The 19,068-nt window shown below is 41.9% G+C and overlaps 15 non-coding genes across 15 annotated transcripts; 1 reads left to right on the top strand and 14 right to left on the bottom strand.

Annotated features, from left to right (window-relative positions):
• Positions 1 to 739: 739 nt before the first annotated feature.
• LOC136755769 (5S ribosomal RNA) lies at positions 740 to 858 on the bottom strand. Its single transcript, XR_010817882.1, has one exon. It is a non-coding gene; the product is annotated as a 5S ribosomal RNA (ribosomal RNA).
• A 1,022-nt stretch (positions 859 to 1,880) lies between these two features.
• On the bottom strand, positions 1,881 to 1,999 carry LOC136757192 (5S ribosomal RNA). The gene has a single exon (XR_010819232.1). It is a non-coding gene; the product is annotated as a 5S ribosomal RNA (ribosomal RNA).
• A 1,022-nt stretch (positions 2,000 to 3,021) lies between these two features.
• LOC136755767 (5S ribosomal RNA) lies at positions 3,022 to 3,140 on the bottom strand. The gene has a single exon (XR_010817880.1). It is a non-coding gene; the product is annotated as a 5S ribosomal RNA (ribosomal RNA).
• Positions 3,141 to 4,162: 1,022 nt separating this feature from the next.
• Positions 4,163 to 4,281, bottom strand: LOC136755766 (5S ribosomal RNA). The gene has a single exon (XR_010817879.1). It is a non-coding gene; the product is annotated as a 5S ribosomal RNA (ribosomal RNA).
• Positions 4,282 to 5,303: 1,022 nt separating this feature from the next.
• Positions 5,304 to 5,422, bottom strand: LOC136755765 (5S ribosomal RNA). The gene has a single exon (XR_010817878.1). It is a non-coding gene; the product is annotated as a 5S ribosomal RNA (ribosomal RNA).
• A 1,022-nt stretch (positions 5,423 to 6,444) lies between these two features.
• Positions 6,445 to 6,563, bottom strand: LOC136755764 (5S ribosomal RNA). Its single transcript, XR_010817877.1, has one exon. It is a non-coding gene; the product is annotated as a 5S ribosomal RNA (ribosomal RNA).
• A 1,022-nt stretch (positions 6,564 to 7,585) lies between these two features.
• LOC136755763 (5S ribosomal RNA) lies at positions 7,586 to 7,704 on the bottom strand. The gene has a single exon (XR_010817876.1). It is a non-coding gene; the product is annotated as a 5S ribosomal RNA (ribosomal RNA).
• A 1,022-nt stretch (positions 7,705 to 8,726) lies between these two features.
• Positions 8,727 to 8,845, bottom strand: LOC136755762 (5S ribosomal RNA). The gene has a single exon (XR_010817875.1). It is a non-coding gene; the product is annotated as a 5S ribosomal RNA (ribosomal RNA).
• A 1,022-nt stretch (positions 8,846 to 9,867) lies between these two features.
• On the bottom strand, positions 9,868 to 9,986 carry LOC136756939 (5S ribosomal RNA). Its single transcript, XR_010818990.1, has one exon. It is a non-coding gene; the product is annotated as a 5S ribosomal RNA (ribosomal RNA).
• A 1,022-nt stretch (positions 9,987 to 11,008) lies between these two features.
• LOC136756446 (5S ribosomal RNA) lies at positions 11,009 to 11,127 on the bottom strand. Its single transcript, XR_010818530.1, has one exon. It is a non-coding gene; the product is annotated as a 5S ribosomal RNA (ribosomal RNA).
• Positions 11,128 to 12,149: 1,022 nt separating this feature from the next.
• LOC136755761 (5S ribosomal RNA) lies at positions 12,150 to 12,268 on the bottom strand. The gene has a single exon (XR_010817874.1). It is a non-coding gene; the product is annotated as a 5S ribosomal RNA (ribosomal RNA).
• Positions 12,269 to 13,290: 1,022 nt separating this feature from the next.
• LOC136755760 (5S ribosomal RNA) lies at positions 13,291 to 13,409 on the bottom strand. The gene has a single exon (XR_010817873.1). It is a non-coding gene; the product is annotated as a 5S ribosomal RNA (ribosomal RNA).
• Positions 13,410 to 14,431: 1,022 nt separating this feature from the next.
• LOC136755759 (5S ribosomal RNA) lies at positions 14,432 to 14,550 on the bottom strand. Its single transcript, XR_010817872.1, has one exon. It is a non-coding gene; the product is annotated as a 5S ribosomal RNA (ribosomal RNA).
• A 1,458-nt stretch (positions 14,551 to 16,008) lies between these two features.
• Positions 16,009 to 16,172, bottom strand: LOC136757781 (U1 spliceosomal RNA). The gene has a single exon (XR_010819604.1). It is a non-coding gene; the product is annotated as a U1 spliceosomal RNA (small nuclear RNA).
• A 644-nt stretch (positions 16,173 to 16,816) lies between these two features.
• LOC136755758 (5S ribosomal RNA) lies at positions 16,817 to 16,935 on the top strand. Its single transcript, XR_010817871.1, has one exon. It is a non-coding gene; the product is annotated as a 5S ribosomal RNA (ribosomal RNA).
• Positions 16,936 to 19,068: the final 2,133 nt, after the last annotated feature.

The raw sequence follows: 19,068 nt of genomic DNA, 5'->3' as shown, positions 1-19,068 counted from the left end.
TATGAAAGGAGGTTGCATCACTATGATGCATAATATTGCATATATTGTATTTTCAGGTGTGGGCATTCATCCTGTTTTAATTTTATTTTGAAAGCAGAAGAATCATTCAACAGGCTGCTGAGAGAAATGTAAACCAGTAAAATACATGAAGAAAAACAAACCTTGAATATAAGTGCAGTTGTTTAAACATTTGAAAAACTATAGTGAGGGGGTAAGAAAACACACAAATCCAGCAGCTCTTGTATTTCAGTGCACCAGAACCCAATATTATTGGCGAGTCGGGTAGTCCATCATCACAGTTCGAGGGCAGGCATAATTTCAGTTATTTCATCCCGTTTCATTCACATTCGTGCCTTGAATGAGATTGAATGTAATCTTTAGTCTCAAGTATGTTCCCAAGTTTTACACTTTCGTGCTTTGCATGAATGGGAAATGAACCGTGTGTGTTGAATGAGGTTCCTTGTGAGCATTGAACTTTGTACGGTGGAGTTCAGTTTTGTGTTGCTGTAATTGTGTCACTTATTGACGAAAAAGATGAGGCAACTTTAGTTCGTTTTACCCATGATGCTCAATTTATTTACGAATGTATCCTAGTTACTTAGGACCGTTTTCGTTGGAGAACAACATCTATTGTATGTGTGTGTATTTGGGGAAGTAAAATCTGAAATAATGATGAAATTGTGTGTATCCAAAGTTAAAACTCGTGATTTGTCGCCCTCTTGTGTGTAAAAGGTGCAAAAGCTTACAGCACCTGGTATTCCCAGGCGGTCTCCCATCCAAGTACTGACCAGGCCCGAGCCTGCTTAGCTTCCGAGATCGGACGAGATCGGGCGTATTCAGGCTAGTATGGCCGTAAGCGAGGGAAGCTGTCCCTGACACTCTACTTAAAGGGAAGGCAATATCCGTTTCTGACTTTTATATTTACCTTTGACCTGTCTCTCTCTCTGCTCTAAAGCCCGGGACACACCAGCGCGCCGCAGACAGTCCCTGCTAACACACAATGTTGTGGCAGACCGGAACTATATTTTACAACACGAACACATTGTATTGAGAGAACAGCTGTAGCTGAGTGCCTGCCAAGCCAGTCAAGCGCAATCTTGAGAAGGTGTGCATTTAAGTAAGGATGTCAATTGACATGCAGTATGAAAGGAGGTTGCATCACTATGATGCATAATATTGCATATATTGTATTTTCAGGTGTGGGCATTCATCCTGTTTTAATTTTATTTTGAAAGCAGAAGAATCATTCAACAGGCTGCTGAGAGAAATGTAAACCAGTAAAATACATGAAGAAAAACAAACCTTGAATATAAGTGCAGTTGTTTAAACATTTGAAAAACTATAGTGAGGGGGTAAGAAAACACACAAATCCAGCAGCTCTTGTATTTCAGTGCACCAGAACCCAATATTATTGGCGAGTCGGGTAGTCCATCATCACAGTTCGAGGGCAGGCATAATTTCAGTTATTTCATCCCGTTTCATTCACATTCGTGCCTTGAATGAGATTGAATGTAATCTTTAGTCTCAAGTATGTTCCCAAGTTTTACACTTTCGTGCTTTGCATGAATGGGAAATGAACCGTGTGTGTTGAATGAGGTTCCTTGTGGGCATTGAACTTTGTACGGTGGAGTTCAGTTTTGTGTTGCTGTAATTGTGTCACTTATTGACGAAAAAGATGAGGCAACTTTAGTTCGTTTTACCCATGATGCTCAATTTATTTACGAATGTATCCTAGTTACTTAGGACCGTTTTCGTTGGAGAACAACATCTATTGTATGTGTGTGTATTTGGGGAAGTAAAATCTGAAATAATGATGAAATTGTGTGTATCCAAAGTTAAAACTCGTGATTTGTCGCCCTCTGGTGTGTAAAAGGTGCAAAAGCTTACAGCACCTGGTATTCCCAGGCGGTCTCCCATCCAAGTACTGACCAGGCCCGAGCCTGCTTAGCTTCCGAGATCAGACGAGATGGGGCGTATTCAGGCTAGTATGGCCGTAAGCGAGGGAAGCTGTCCCTGACACTCTACTTAAAGGGAAGGCAATATCCGTTTCTGACTTTTATATTTACCTTTGACCTGTCTCTCTCTCTGCTCTAAAGCCCGGGACACACCAGCGCGCCGCAGACAGTCCCTGCTAACACACAATGTTGTGGCAGACCGGAACTATATTTTACAACACGAACACATTGTATTGAGAGAACAGCTGTAGCTGAGTGCCTGCCAAGCCAGTCAAGCGCAATCTTGAGAAGGTGTGCATTTAAGTAAGGATGTCAATTGACATGCAGTATGAAAGGAGGTTGCATCACTATGATGCATAATATTGCATATATTGTATTTTCAGGTGTGGGCATTCATCCTGTTTTAATTTTATTTTGAAAGCAGAAGAATCATTCAACAGGCTGCTGAGAGAAATGTAAACCAGTAAAATACATGAAGAAAAACAAACCTTGAATATAAGTGCAGTTGTTTAAACATTTGAAAAACTATAGTGAGGGGGTAAGAAAACACACAAATCCAGCAGCTCTTGTATTTCAGTGCACCAGAACCCAATATTATTGGCGAGTCGGGTAGTCCATCATCACAGTTCGAGGGCAGGCATAATTTCAGTTATTTCATCCCGTTTCATTCACATTCGTGCCTTGAATGAGATTGAATGTAATCTTTAGTCTCAAGTATGTTCCCAAGTTTTACACTTTCGTGCTTTGCATGAATGGGAAATGAACCGTGTGTGTTGAATGAGGTTCCTTGTGAGCATTGAACTTTGTACGGTGGAGTTCAGTTTTGTGTTGCTGTAATTGTGTCACTTATTGACGAAAAAGATGAGGCAACTTTAGTTCGTTTTACCCATGATGCTCAATTTATTTACGAATGTATCCTAGTTACTTAGGACCGTTTTCGTTGGAGAACAACATCTATTGTATGTGTGTGTATTTGGGGAAGTAAAATCTGAAATAATGATGAAATTGTGTGTATCCAAAGTTAAAACTCGTGATTTGTCGCCCTCTGGTGTGTAAAAGGTGCAGAAGCTTACAGCACCTGGTATTCCCAGGCGGTCTCCCATCCAAGTACTGACCAGGCCCGAGCCTGCTTAGCTTCCGAGATCGGACGAGATCGGGCGTATTCAGGCTAGTATGGCCGTAAGCCAGGGAAGCTGTCCCTGACACTCTACTTAAAGGGAAGGCAATATCCGTTTCTGACTTTTATATTTACCTTTGACCTGTCTCTCTCTCTGCTCTAAAGCCCGGGACACACCAGCGCGCCGCAGACAGTCCCTGCTAACACACAATGTTGTGGCAGACCGGAACTATATTTTACAACACGAACACATTGTATTGAGAGAACAGCTGTAGCTGAGTGCCTGCCAAGCCAGTCAAGCGCAATCTTGAGAAGGTGTGCATTTAAGTAAGGATGTCAATTGACATGCAGTATGAAAGGAGGTTGCATCACTATGATGCATAATATTGCATATATTGTATTTTCAGGTGTGGGCATTCATCCTGTTTTAATTTTATTTTGAAAGCAGAAGAATCATTCAACAGGCTGCTGAGAGAAATGTAAACCAGTAAAATACATGAAGAAAAACAAACCTTGAATATAAGTGCAGTTGTTTAAACATTTGAAAAACTATAGTGAGGGGGTAAGAAAACACACAAATCCAGCAGCTCTTGTATTTCAGTGCACCAGAACCCAATATTATTGGCGAGTCGGGTAGTCCATCATCACAGTTCGAGGGCAGGCATAATTTCAGTTATTTCATCCCGTTTCATTCACATTCGTGCCTTGAATGAGATTGAATGTAATCTTTAGTCTCAAGTATGTTCCCAAGTTTTACACTTTCGTGCTTTGCATGAATGGGAAATGAACCGTGTGTGTTGAATGAGGTTCCTTGTGAGCATTGAACTTTGTACGGTGGAGTTCAGTTTTGTGTTGCTGTAATTGTGTCACTTATTGACGAAAAAGATGAGGCAACTTTAGTTCGTTTTACCCATGATGCTCAATTTATTTACGAATGTATCCTAGTTACTTAGGACCGTTTTCGTTGGAGAACAACATCTATTGTATGTGTGTGTATTTGGGGAAGTAAAATCTGAAATAATGATGAAATTGTGTGTATCCAAAGTTAAAACTCGTGATTTGTCGCCCTCTTGTGTGTAAAAGGTGCAAAAGCTTACAGCACCTGGTATTCCCAGGCGGTCTCCCATCCAAGTACTGACCAGGCCCGAGCCTGCTTAGCTTCCGAGATCGGACGAGATCGGGCGTATTCAGGCTAGTATGGCCGTAAGCGAGGGAAGCTGTCCCTGACACTCTACTTAAAGGGAAGGCAATATCCGTTTCTGACTTTTATATTTACCTTTGACCTGTCTCTCTCTCTGCTCTAAAGCCCGGGACACACCAGCGCGCCGCAGACAGTCCCTGCTAACACACAATGTTGTGGCAGACCGGAACTATATTTTACAACACGAACACATTGTATTGAGAGAACAGCTGTAGCTGAGTGCCTGCCAAGCCAGTCAAGCGCAATCTTGAGAAGGTGTGCATTTAAGTAAGGATGTCAATTGACATGCAGTATGAAAGGAGGTTGCATCACTATGATGCATAATATTGCATATATTGTATTTTCAGGTGTGGGCATTCATCCTGTTTTAATTTTATTTTGAAAGCAGAAGAATCATTCAACAGGCTGCTGAGAGAAATGTAAACCAGTAAAATACATGAAGAAAAACAAACCTTGAATATAAGTGCAGTTGTTTAAACATTTGAAAAACTATAGTGAGGGGGTAAGAAAACACACAAATCCAGCAGCTCTTGTATTTCAGTGCACCAGAACCCAATATTATTGGCGAGTCGGGTAGTCCATCATCACAGTTCGAGGGCAGGCATAATTTCAGTTATTTCATCCCGTTTCATTCACATTCGTGCCTTGAATGAGATTGAATGTAATCTTTAGTCTCAAGTATGTTCCCAAGTTTTACACTTTCGTGCTTTGCATGAATGGGAAATGAACCGTGTGTGTTGAATGAGGTTCCTTGTGAGCATTGAACTTTGTACGGTGGAGTTCAGTTTTGTGTTGCTGTAATTGTGTCACTTATTGACGAAAAAGATGAGGCAACTTTAGTTCGTTTTACCCATGATGCTCAATTTATTTACGAATGTATCCTAGTTACTTAGGACCGTTTTCGTTGGAGAACAACATCTATTGTATGTGTGTGTATTTGGGGAAGTAAAATCTGAAATAATGATGAAATTGTGTGTATCCAAAGTTAAAACTCGTGATTTGTCGCCCTCTGGTGTGTAAAAGGTGCAAAAGCTTACAGCACCTGGTATTCCCAGGCGGTCTCCCATCCAAGTACTGACCAGGCCCGAGCCTGCTTAGCTTCCGAGATCGGACGAGATCGGGCGTATTCAGGCTAGTATGGCCGTAAGCGAGGGAAGCTGTCCCTGACACTCTACTTAAAGGGAAGGCAATATCCGTTTCTGACTTTTATATTTACCTTTGACCTGTCTCTCTCTCTGCTCTAAAGCCCGGGACACACCAGCGCGCCGCAGACAGTCCCTGCTAACACACAATGTTGTGGCAGACCGGAACTATATTTTACAACACGAACACATTGTATTGAGAGAACAGCTGTAGCTGAGTGCCTGCCAAGCCAGTCAAGCGCAATCTTGAGAAGGTGTGCATTTAAGTAAGGATGTCAATTGACATGCAGTATGAAAGGAGGTTGCATCACTATGATGCATAATATTGCATATATTGTATTTTCAGGTGTGGGCATTCATCCTGTTTTAATTTTATTTTGAAAGCAGAAGAATCATTCAACAGGCTGCTGAGAGAAATGTAAACCAGTAAAATACATGAAGAAAAACAAACCTTGAATATAAGTGCAGTTGTTTAAACATTTGAAAAACTATAGTGAGGGGGTAAGAAAACACACAAATCCAGCAGCTCTTGTATTTCAGTGCACCAGAACCCAATATTATTGGCGAGTCGGGTAGTCCATCATCACAGTTCGAGGGCAGGCATAATTTCAGTTATTTCATCCCGTTTCATTCACATTCGTGCCTTGAATGAGATTGAATGTAATCTTTAGTCTCAAGTATGTTCCCAAGTTTTACACTTTCGTGCTTTGCATGAATGGGAAATGAACCGTGTGTGTTGAATGAGGTTCCTTGTGAGCATTGAACTTTGTACGGTGGAGTTCAGTTTTGTGTTGCTGTAATTGTGTCACTTATTGACGAAAAAGATGAGGCAACTTTAGTTCGTTTTACCCATGATGCTCAATTTATTTACGAATGTATCCTAGTTACTTAGGACCGTTTTCGTTGGAGAACAACATCTATTGTATGTGTGTGTATTTGGGGAAGTAAAATCTGAAATAATGATGAAATTGTGTGTATCCAAAGTTAAAACTCGTGATTTGTCGCCCTCTGGTGTGTAAAAGGTGCAAAAGCTTACAGCACCTGGTATTCCCAGGCGGTCTCCCATCCAAGTACTGACCAGGCCCGAGCCTGCTTAGCTTCCGAGATCGGACGAGATCGGGCGTATTCAGGCTAGTATGGCCGTAAGCGAGGGAAGCCGTCCCTGACACTCTACTTAAAGGGAAGGCAATATCCGTTTCTGACTTTTATATTTACCTTTGACCTGTCTCTCTCTCTGCTCTAAAGCCCGGGACACACCAGCGCGCCGCAGACAGTCCCTGCTAACACACAATGTTGTGGCAGACCGGAACTATATTTTACAACACGAACACATTGTATTGAGAGAACAGCTGTAGCTGAGTGCCTGCCAAGCCAGTCAAGCGCAATCTTGAGAAGGTGTGCATTTAAGTAAGGATGTCAATTGACATGCAGTATGAAAGGAGGTTGCATCACTATGATGCATAATATTGCATATATTGTATTTTCAGGTGTGGGCATTCATCCTGTTTTAATTTTATTTTGAAAGCAGAAGAATCATTCAACAGGCTGCTGAGAGAAATGTAAACCAGTAAAATACATGAAGAAAAACAAACCTTGAATATAAGTGCAGTTGTTTAAACATTTGAAAAACTATAGTGAGGGGGTAAGAAAACACACAAATCCAGCAGCTCTTGTATTTCAGTGCACCAGAACCCAATATTATTGGCGAGTCGGGTAGTCCATCATCACAGTTCGAGGGCAGGCATAATTTCAGTTATTTCATCCCGTTTCATTCACATTCGTGCCTTGAATGAGATTGAATGTAATCTTTAGTCTCAAGTATGTTCCCAAGTTTTACACTTTCGTGCTTTGCATGAATGGGAAATGAACCGTGTGTGTTGAATGAGGTTCCTTGTGAGCATTGAACTTTGTACGGTGGAGTTCAGTTTTGTGTTGCTGTAATTGTGTCACTTATTGACGAAAAAGATGAGGCAACTTTAGTTCGTTTTACCCATGATGCTCAATTTATTTACGAATGTATCCTAGTTACTTAGGACCGTTTTCGTTGGAGAACAACATCTATTGTATGTGTGTGTATTTGGGGAAGTAAAATCTGAAATAATGATGAAATTGTGTGTATCCAAAGTTAAAACTCGTGATTTGTCGCCCTCTGGTGTGTAAAAGGTGCAAAAGCTTACAGCACCTGGTATTCCCAGGCGGTCTCCCATCCAAGTACTGACCAGGCCCGAGCCTGCTTAGCTTCCGAGATCGGACGAGATCGGGCGTATTCAGGCTAGTATGGCCGTAAGCAAGGGATGCTGTCCCTGACACTCTACTTAAAGGGAAGGCAATATCCGTTTCTGACTTTTATATTTACCTTTGACCTGTCTCTCTCTCTGCTCTAAAGCCCGGGACACACCAGCGCGCCGCAGACAGTCCCTGCTAACACACAATGTTGTGGCAGACCGGAACTATATTTTACAACACGAACACATTGTATTGAGAGAACAGCTGTAGCTGAGTGCCTGCCAAGCCAGTCAAGCGCAATCTTGAGAAGGTGTGCATTTAAGTAAGGATGTCAATTGACATGCAGTATGAAAGGAGGTTGCATCACTATGATGCATAATATTGCATATATTGTATTTTCAGGTGTGGGCATTCATCCTGTTTTAATTTTATTTTGAAAGCAGAAGAATCATTCAACAGGCTGCTGAGAGAAATGTAAACCAGTAAAATACATGAAGAAAAACAAACCTTGAATATAAGTGCAGTTGTTTAAACATTTGAAAAACTATAGTGAGGGGGTAAGAAAACACACAAATCCAGCAGCTCTTGTATTTCAGTGCACCAGAACCCAATATTATTGGCGAGTCGGGTAGTCCATCATCACAGTTCGAGGGCAGGCATAATTTCAGTTATTTCATCCCGTTTCATTCACATTCGTGCCTTGAATGAGATTGAATGTAATCTTTAGTCTCAAGTATGTTCCCAAGTTTTACACTTTCGTGCTTTGCATGAATGGGAAATGAACCGTGTGTGTTGAATGAGGTTCCTTGTGAGCATTGAACTTTGTACGGTGGAGTTCAGTTTTGTGTTGCTGTAATTGTGTCACTTATTGACGAAAAAGATGAGGCAACTTTAGTTCGTTTTACCCATGATGCTCAATTTATTTACGAATGTATCCTAGTTACTTAGGACCGTTTTCGTTGGAGAACAACATCTATTGTATGTGTGTGTATTTGGGGAAGTAAAATCTGAAATAATGATGAAATTGTGTGTATCCAAAGTTAAAACTCGTGATTTGTCGCCCTCTGGTGTGTAAAAGGTGCAAAAGCTTACAGCACCTGGTATTCCCAGGCGGTCTCCCATCCAAGTACTGACCAGGCCCGAGCCTGCTTAGCTTCCGAGATCGGACGAGATCGGGCGTATTCAGGCTAGTATGGCCGTAAGCGAGGGAAGCTGTCCCTGACACTCTACTTAAAGGGAAGGCAATATCCGTTTCTGACTTTTATATTTACCTTTGACCTGTCTCTCTCTCTGCTCTAAAGCCCGGGACACACCAGCGCGCCGCAGACAGTCCCTGCTAACACACAATGTTGTGGCAGACCGGAACTATATTTTACAACACGAACACATTGTATTGAGAGAACAGCTGTAGCTGAGTGCCTGCCAAGCCAGTCAAGCGCAATCTTGAGAAGGTGTGCATTTAAGTAAGGATGTCAATTGACATGCAGTATGAAAGGAGGTTGCATCACTATGATGCATAATATTGCATATATTGTATTTTCAGGTGTGGGCATTCATCCTGTTTTAATTTTATTTTGAAAGCAGAAGAATCATTCAACAGGCTGCTGAGAGAAATGTAAACCAGTAAAATACATGAAGAAAAACAAACCTTGAATATAAGTGCAGTTGTTTAAACATTTGAAAAACTATAGTGAGGGGGTAAGAAAACACACAAATCCAGCAGCTCTTGTATTTCAGTGCACCAGAACCCAATATTATTGGCGAGTCGGGTAGTCCATCATCACAGTTCGAGGGCAGGCATAATTTCAGTTATTTCATCCCGTTTCATTCACATTCGTGCCTTGAATGAGATTGAATGTAATCTTTAGTCTCAAGTATGTTCCCAAGTTTTACACTTTCGTGCTTTGCATGAATGGGAAATGAACCGTGTGTGTTGAATGAGGTTCCTTGTGAGCATTGAACTTTGTACGGTGGAGTTCAGTTTTGTGTTGCTGTAATTGTGTCACTTATTGACGAAAAAGATGAGGCAACTTTAGTTCGTTTTACCCATGATGCTCAATTTATTTACGAATGTATCCTAGTTACTTAGGACCGTTTTCGTTGGAGAACAACATCTATTGTATGTGTGTGTATTTGGGGAAGTAAAATCTGAAATAATGATGAAATTGTGTGTATCCAAAGTTAAAACTCGTGATTTGTCGCCCTCTGGTGTGTAAAAGGTGCAAAAGCTTACAGCACCTGGTATTCCCAGGCGGTCTCCCATCCAAGTACTGACCAGGCCAGAGCCTGCTTAGCTTCCAAGATCGGACGAGATCGGGCGTATTCAGGCTAGTATGGCCGTAAGCGAGGGAAGCTGTCCCTGACACTCTACTTAAAGGGAAGGCAATATCCGTTTCTGACTTTTATATTTACCTTTGACCTGTCTCTCTCTCTGCTCTAAAGCCCGGGACACACCAGCGCGCCGCAGACAGTCCCTGCTAACACACAATGTTGTGGCAGACCGGAACTATATTTTACAACACGAACACATTGTATTGAGAGAACAGCTGTAGCTGAGTGCCTGCCAAGCCAGTCAAGCGCAATCTTGAGAAGGTGTGCATTTAAGTAAGGATGTCAATTGACATGCAGTATGAAAGGAGGTTGCATCACTATGATGCATAATATTGCATATATTGTATTTTCAGGTGTGGGCATTCATCCTGTTTTAATTTTATTTTGAAAGCAGAAGAATCATTCAACAGGCTGCTGAGAGAAATGTAAACCAGTAAAATACATGAAGAAAAACAAACCTTGAATATAAGTGCAGTTGTTTAAACATTTGAAAAACTATAGTGAGGGGGTAAGAAAACACACAAATCCAGCAGCTCTTGTATTTCAGTGCACCAGAACCCAATATTATTGGCGAGTCGGGTAGTCCATCATCACAGTTCGAGGGCAGGCATAATTTCAGTTATTTCATCCCGTTTCATTCACATTCGTGCCTTGAATGAGATTGAATGTAATCTTTAGTCTCAAGTATGTTCCCAAGTTTTACACTTTCGTGCTTTGCATGAATGGGAAATGAACCGTGTGTGTTGAATGAGGTTCCTTGTGAGCATTGAACTTTGTACGGTGGAGTTCAGTTTTGTGTTGCTGTAATTGTGTCACTTATTGACGAAAAAGATGAGGCAACTTTAGTTCGTTTTACCCATGATGCTCAATTTATTTACGAATGTATCCTAGTTACTTAGGACCGTTTTCGTTGGAGAACAACATCTATTGTATGTGTGTGTATTTGGGGAAGTAAAATCTGAAATAATGATGAAATTGTGTGTATCCAAAGTTAAAACTCGTGATTTGTCGCCCTCTGGTGTGTAAAAGGTGCAAAAGCTTACAGCACCTGGTATTCCCAGGCAGTCTCCCATCCAAGTACTGACCAGGCCCGAGCCTGCTTAGCTTCCGAGATCGGACGAGATCGGGCGTATTCAGGCTAGTATGGCCGTAAGCGAGGGAAGCTGTCCCTGACACTCTACTTAAAGGGAAGGCAATATCCGTTTCTGACTTTTATATTTACCTTTGACCTGTCTCTCTCTCTGCTCTAAAGCCCGGGACACACCAGCGCGCCGCAGACAGTCCCTGCTAACACACAATGTTGTGGCAGACCGGAACTATATTTTACAACACGAACACATTGTATTGAGAGAACAGCTGTAGCTGAGTGCCTGCCAAGCCAGTCAAGCGCAATCTTGAGAAGGTGTGCATTTAAGTAAGGATGTCAATTGACATGCAGTATGAAAGGAGGTTGCATCACTATGATGCATAATATTGCATATATTGTATTTTCAGGTGTGGGCATTCATCCTGTTTTAATTTTATTTTGAAAGCAGAAGAATCATTCAACAGGCTGCTGAGAGAAATGTAAACCAGTAAAATACATGAAGAAAAACAAACCTTGAATATAAGTGCAGTTGTTTAAACATTTGAAAAACTATAGTGAGGGGGTAAGAAAACACACAAATCCAGCAGCTCTTGTATTTCAGTGCACCAGAACCCAATATTATTGGCGAGTCGGGTAGTCCATCATCACAGTTCGAGGGCAGGCATAATTTCAGTTATTTCATCCCGTTTCATTCACATTCGTGCCTTGAATGAGATTGAATGTAATCTTTAGTCTCAAGTATGTTCCCAAGTTTTACACTTTCGTGCTTTGCATGAATGGGAAATGAACCGTGTGTGTTGAATGAGGTTCCTTGTGAGCATTGAACTTTGTACGGTGGAGTTCAGTTTTGTGTTGCTGTAATTGTGTCACTTATTGACGAAAAAGATGAGGCAACTTTAGTTCGTTTTACCCATGATGCTCAATTTATTTACGAATGTATCCTAGTTACTTAGGACCGTTTTCGTTGGAGAACAACATCTATTGTATGTGTGTGTATTTGGGGAAGTAAAATCTGAAATAATGATGAAATTGTGTGTATCCAAAGTTAAAACTCGTGATTTGTCGCCCTCTGGTGTGTAAAAGGTGCAAAAGCTTACAGCACCTGGTATTCCCAGGCGGTCTCCCATCCAAGTACTGACCAGGCCCGAGCCTGCTTAGCTTCCGAGATCGGACGAGATCGGGCGTATTCAGGCTAGTATGGCCGTAAGCGAGGGAAGCTGTCCCTGACACTCTACTTAAAGGGAAGGCAATATCCGTTTCTGACTTTTATATTTACCTTTGACCTGTCTCTCTCTCTGCTCTAAAGCCCGGGACACACCAGCGCGCCGCAGACAGTCCCTGCTAACACACAATGTTGTGGCAGACCGGAACTATATTTTACAACACGAACACATTGTATTGAGAGAACAGCTGTAGCTGAGTGCCTGCCAAGCCAGTCAAGCGCAATCTTGAGAAGGTGTGCATTTAAGTAAGGATGTCAATTGACATGCAGTATGAAAGGAGGTTGCATCACTATGATGCATAATATTGCATATATTGTATTTTCAGGTGTGGGCATTCATCCTGTTTTAATTTTATTTTGAAAGCAGAAGAATCATTCAACAGGCTGCTGAGAGAAATGTAAACCAGTAAAATACATGAAGAAAAACAAACCTTGAATATAAGTGCAGTTGTTTAAACATTTGAAAAACTATAGTGAGGGGGTAAGAAAACACACAAATCCAGCAGCTCTTGTATTTCAGTGCACCAGAACCCAATATTATTGGCGAGTCGGGTAGTCCATCATCACAGTTCGAGGGCAGGCATAATTTCAGTTATTTCATCCCGTTTCATTCACATTCGTGCCTTGAATGAGATTGAATGTAATCTTTAGTCTCAAGTATGTTCCCAAGTTTTACACTTTCGTGCTTTGCATGAATGGGAAATGAACCGTGTGTGTTGAATGAGGTTCCTTGTGAGCATTGAACTTTGTACGGTGGAGTTCAGTTTTGTGTTGCTGTAATTGTGTCACTTATTGACGAAAAAGATGAGGCAACTTTAGTTCGTTTTACCCATGATGCTCAATTTATTTACGAATGTATCCTAGTTACTTAGGACCGTTTTCGTTGGAGAACAACATCTATTGTATGTGTGTGTATTTGGGGAAGTAAAATCTGAAATAATGATGAAATTGTGTGTATCCAAAGTTAAAACTCGTGATTTGTCGCCCTCTGGTGTGTAAAAGGTGCAAAAGCTTACAGCACCTGGTATTCCCAGGCGGTCTCCCATCCAAGTACTGACCAGGCCCGAGCCTGCTTAGCTTCCGAGATCGGACGAGATCGGGCGTATTCAGGCTAGTATGGCCGTAAGCGAGGGAAGCTGTCCCTGACACTCTACTTAAAGGGAAGGCAATATCCGTTTCTGACTTTTATATTTACCTTTGACCTGTCTCTCTCTCTGCTCTAAAGCCCGGGACACACCAGCGCGCCGCAGACAGTCCCTGCTAACACACAATGTTGTGGCAGACCGGAACTATATTTTACAACACGAACACATTGTATTGAGAGAACAGCTGTAGCTGAGTGCCTGCCAAGCCAGTCAAGCGCAATCTTGAGAAGGTGTGCATTTAAGTAAGGATGTCAATTGACATGCAGTATGAAAGGAGGTTGCATCACTATGATGCATAATATTGCATATATTGTATTTTCAGGTGTGGGCATTCATCCTGTTTTAATTTTATTTTGAAAGCAGAAGAATCATTCAACAGGCTGCTGAGAGAAATGTAAACCAGTAAAATACATGAAGAAAAACAAACCTTGAATATAAGTGCAGTTGTTTAAACATTTGAAAAACTATAGTGAGGGGGTAAGAAAACACACAAATCCAGCAGCTCTTGTATTTCAGTGCACCAGAACCCAATATTATTGGCGAGTCGGGTAGTCCATCATCACAGTTCGAGGGCAGGCATAATTTCAGTTATTTCATCCCGTTTCATTCACATTCGTGCCTTGAATGAGATTGAATGTAATCTTTAGTCTCAAGTATGTTCCCAAGTTTTACACTTTCGTGCTTTGCATGAATGGGAAATGAACCGTGTGTGTTGAATGAGGTTCCTTGTGAGCATTGAACTTTGTACGGTGGAGTTCAGTTTTGTGTTGCTGTAATTGTGTCACTTATTGACGAAAAAGATGAGGCAACTTTAGTTCGTTTTACCCATGATGCTCAATTTATTTACGAATGTATCCTAGTTACTTAGGACCGTTTTCGTTGGAGAACAACATCTATTGTATGTGTGTGTATTTGGGGAAGTAAAATCTGAAATAATGATGAAATTGTGTGTATCCAAAGTTAAAACTCGTGATTTGTTGCCCTCTGGTGTGTAAAAGGTGCAAAAGCTTACAGCACCTGGTATTCCCAGGCGGTCTCCCATCCAAGTACTGACCAGGCCCGAGCCTGCTTAGCTTCCGAGATCGGACGAGATCGGGCGTATTCAGGCTAGTATGGCCGTAAGCGAGGGAAGCTGTCCCTGACACTCTACTTAAAGGGAAGGCAATATCCGTTTCTGACTTTTATATTTACCTTTGACCTGTCTCTCTCTCTGCTCTAAAGCCCGGGACACACCAGCGCGCCGCAGACAGTCCCTGCTAACACACAATGTTGTGGCAGACCGGAACTATATTTTACAACACGAACACATTGTATTGAGAGAACAGCTGTAGCTGAGTGCCTGCCAAGCCAGTCAAGCGCAATCTTGAGAAGGTGTGCATTTAAGTAAGGATGTCAATTGACATGCAGTATGAAAGGAGGTTGTTAAGTCATGATGCTTAAAGACACAGGTCACTATGATGGATACATATTGCATATATTGTATTTTCAGGTGTGGGCATTCATCCTGTTTTAATTTTATTTTGAAAGCAGAAGAATCATTCAACAGGCTGCTGACAGAAATGTAAACCAGTAAAATACATGAAGAAAAACAAACCTTGAATATAAGTGCAGTTGTTTAAACATTTGAAAAACTATAGTGAGGGGGTAAGAAAACACACAAATCCAGCAGCTCTTGTATTTCAGTGCACCAGAACCCAATATTATTGGCGAGTCGGGTAGTCCATCATCAGTGTTCGAGGGCAGGCTTCATATTTCAAAACGTCGTGAGAGCACAGGGAAGATAAAAATGAGCAAAAGAACCCCCTGTTTCTTACTGTTGCCCCCTGTTTGATAGCCTTTCCCCGCACGTTTCCCCGCTTGCAATATTTCCCCCCATGGCTTGGGTTTACCCCCAGTCTGGCAACGCTGCCCTGAAACGCATGGGCTTGTCTAATACTGTCATACAGGGCAGTCTCACCACTGTCCGAGCTGACGGTGGGGACTATATACACATGTCTATTATAAAAGTCCTTTGCTCGTACGTACTGCAGGTGGATGGCGATGCTCTGCGAAATTGAAGTCTGTACAGCAGATCATGTGTCGTATACACTGCCATGTGAAATGCCCCGTTGAGCTGCAATCATAAGGCAGTCACAGAGATGAGGGATGAGGTCTGTTGTGAATTGACAGCTGGGTGCGAGTCGTGTGAAGCCGAGTAAGAGACTTCGGTGTGCTCATGGGCAGAGCAGGCGGAACACGCCTGATGCTCGTCAGTTTGAAGCTCGTGTTCACAGCGCTTCATTGAGATTCGTGTTTTGTTCAGAACGGGATTGACTTTTAGTATCAATTAGCCAGGATTGGAGTGTGTATCTTGCGTTGCTTTCCATGAATGAGAAATGAAGAGTGAGCGTTTAGCTTTGTAGGGCGGGGTTCGGTGGAGATTGTAAGGGACCGAAGAAACGAGTAGAAACGGTGAGAGGAGGGGAGAACTTAGCGAGACAGCAGCTCACAGTCACAGTGACGCTTGCAGGCGTAATGGAAAGCGCGGAGCCGCAGGGGCGCCTGTGAGCAGCGCAAGAGCATCTGTCTTTGTACCGCGGGATCAGGGGAGAGCGCGAACGCAGTCCCCCACTACCAGAAATTATGCAGTCGAGATTCCCACATTTGGGGAATTCGCAGGGGTCAGCACAGCCGGAGTGCAATGGCCGAGCCTCGCCCTGGGTGAACCACCTTCATGATCATGGTGTCTCCCCTGCCAGGTAAGTATGAGTTGTACACGGGCCGGCCCACACCCTGCCTCAGAGCGGGTTCTTCCGTCACACGGTGGGGTACTGTGCGCCACGCCCCTTGATTGCACATCTTCTCTACACGGGAGTGTCGATACTGGTGGTCCTTTGGGTTTGCTGTAACTGCGTCATGTATTGATGAGAAAGATTAGGCAACACTTGAGGTACACTTTTACCCATGATGCTCAGCTTATTTACATACCGCTGTACCATTGGTTCATCGTTATCATCCAAATTCCTGCACGGCAAAGCGTTTGCGTGCGGAGACGGCGGCGTAAAATGTAGTGCAGCGCCTTAGCAAAGACATTGCATGTAATATATTTCACCTCGCGTATATGTATGGTATGTGAAATAAATGGTGCTGATGAACTTGTTCAAGTGCGGAAGGTTGTTGAAAATGCGAATGATCTGAACTGCCAAATCACCAACTGATACGGCGACTGAAGAGAGTGCAGATCAGACAGTTTGGGCTCAGAGAAGTGTCACGTTGGCAGCGATAACACAAGAGTCACATCCCGACACACACTGAAATCACAGACAACACAAAGTCTTTACACGAATCACTAGTGGATGACACGGGCTTGTCTTGTTCATTATTAGTAGAGTGTCAGGGACAGCGTCCCTCGCTTACGGCCATACTAGCCTGAATACGCCCGATCTCGTCCGATCTCGGAAGCTAAGCAGGCTCGGGCCTGGTCAGTACTTGGATGGGAGACCGCCTGGGAATACCAGGTGCTGTAAGCTTTTGCGCCTTTTACACACCAGGGGACGACAAGTCACGAGTTTTAGGTACCATCCTCCTGTTTCTTTTCCTTCGACAGCAGGACGCGACACCACTATTTTGACTATACATGTTGTATTTATTTTTAAAAATGTTAAGTGATTTTAAGAATTGATTTTCATAAATTTTAATCACAAGTATTAAACATTGAATGAATGTTTTTATTGTAATGTAAAATACTTTAAACAATAAAACAGTATTTATTTTTATAAACCTCCTTTGATTGGAATTTGCATCATTTCAATTTGGCAAGTTGATCAGGATCATGCCGCTACGGATGCATGAACTATCAATAAACAATCACTCTGCACTGATCAGCTTTTACAGTCCAGGATGTAAGACCTCATATATTGTGTACATTGGAATTTGTAAAATGTATTATGCTTCGAATTGCACCGTATTATGTGAATTGCAATTTGTAATATGTTATGCCTTGTACTGCACTGTAGTTTTGCACTTTGTATTGTATTGTAAGTCGCCCTGGATAAGGCCGTCTGCTAATAAATAAATTATTATAATAATAATCAATGATTAGAGAACAGTGCAGATCCTGATCCGAATGCATATGACTTGGATTTACACTGAACGCTTCTCAAAATAAACAATACTGATAATAATTCTTAAAATTAGTTTTAATAAATACGTTTTGTATCGAATCGAGATTGGAACCTGACAGAAAAAAACATAATTCATAGTTTAAACTTAGTGGAGGAATGCATAATAAAAAGTGATGAAAGACATCATGTATGTGGTTTTGTTATAGATCGGAGCAGTTGATTGCAATATTTGACAGGGTAAATTGCCATGAGTTTTTTCACGGTTTGAACACGTCTCAACTTTTACTTCCATACTTACACATAGAAATGTCCAGGGATCGGCATCGTGTCCGAGGTAGAGAATTGAGGTCCGTGGTAATGTATTCAAATGAACGCAAACTGTTGACAACATTACGTTTAACCTATGAAACCTAATATTATGATTGCGAGGCAAGGGGGCTATATTTGGCTTCTACTACTCACCGTAGAGCTATGACGCCAAATGTGATGACGCTGAAGCTTTGCTATCCAATCGGAAAGCGTTAGCTACACCCGCCTTGTGTAACTTTTTTTTGTTTTTAACTAAAAACATGGCGTCGAATTCAAAGAAAAGATCGTTCAGCCCAGCTTGGGAAGAGGAATATTTAATTTCCGAAAGAGCCACAGATTGTTTTATGGAGTGTGCGAGATGTGGAGAAATAATGAAAGTGCTCAAGTCAACTGTAGCTTGCGACCCCGCTGAAAGATGGTGCAAAACAAATGTCTAAGACTTCTAACGTGTCAAGCACAGAGAAGGATCGATTCATCAGGGATGCCGAAGCCAAGAGAGGAAGCCAGGTAAGTGTAATGACGTACTTTCTTAACCAGCATATCAAATATGCACAGAACGATCTTTTATTATTATTATTATTATTATTATTATTATTATTATTATTATTGGGCAGCACTTTGGTGAAGTGGTTAGCGCTGATGTGTGTGTAGTTTACATGTTATTCCTGTCTTCGAGTGGGCTTTTGCGTGCTATTAAATTAGCTACACGCTTTGTATACAGCAGGGTAATATATATAGGCACATTTTTCCCCATCCATGTCTGCCACTGAGTCCGGAGATTTTGTCCGTTGTCCGTCGCGCAACATCGTGATGCCGACCCCTGGAAATGTCTAGGTAACAAATGGGTACAAATGTATATCCAAGTTGCACAGTTATCAGTGCTTAAACAATGAACTCATATGTTGTCAAAGAAAACATAATCTTGACTTGCAAGAATCACTTGCAAGTGCAGGTTTTTAATATAGATAGCCAAATGACCAGCCTATCCCTTTTAATATACAGTCGAGGTTAATTTCAATGAACATGAAATAAACCACACAACTGTCAACAAATTCAATTTACTGACAATGTGATCAGCATATTCTGAGATTGTCATGGCTGGAGGGTTTTATGTCCGATCGACCAATATCTGTCAACCACTTTTTTACACGATCACTGACTCAACCTTAACCCTGCCGATAATTTTGCCCTGCAAAATTGTTAAATCCTACGACTTATATGCGTAAAAAC

The sequence above is a fragment of the Amia ocellicauda genome, chromosome 8, assembly GCF_036373705.1.
Source record: "Amia ocellicauda isolate fAmiCal2 chromosome 8, fAmiCal2.hap1, whole genome shotgun sequence".
NCBI classification, from domain to species: domain Eukaryota; kingdom Metazoa; phylum Chordata; class Actinopteri; order Amiiformes; family Amiidae; genus Amia; species Amia ocellicauda.
This window is presented reverse-complemented; position numbering and strand designations above follow the sequence as displayed.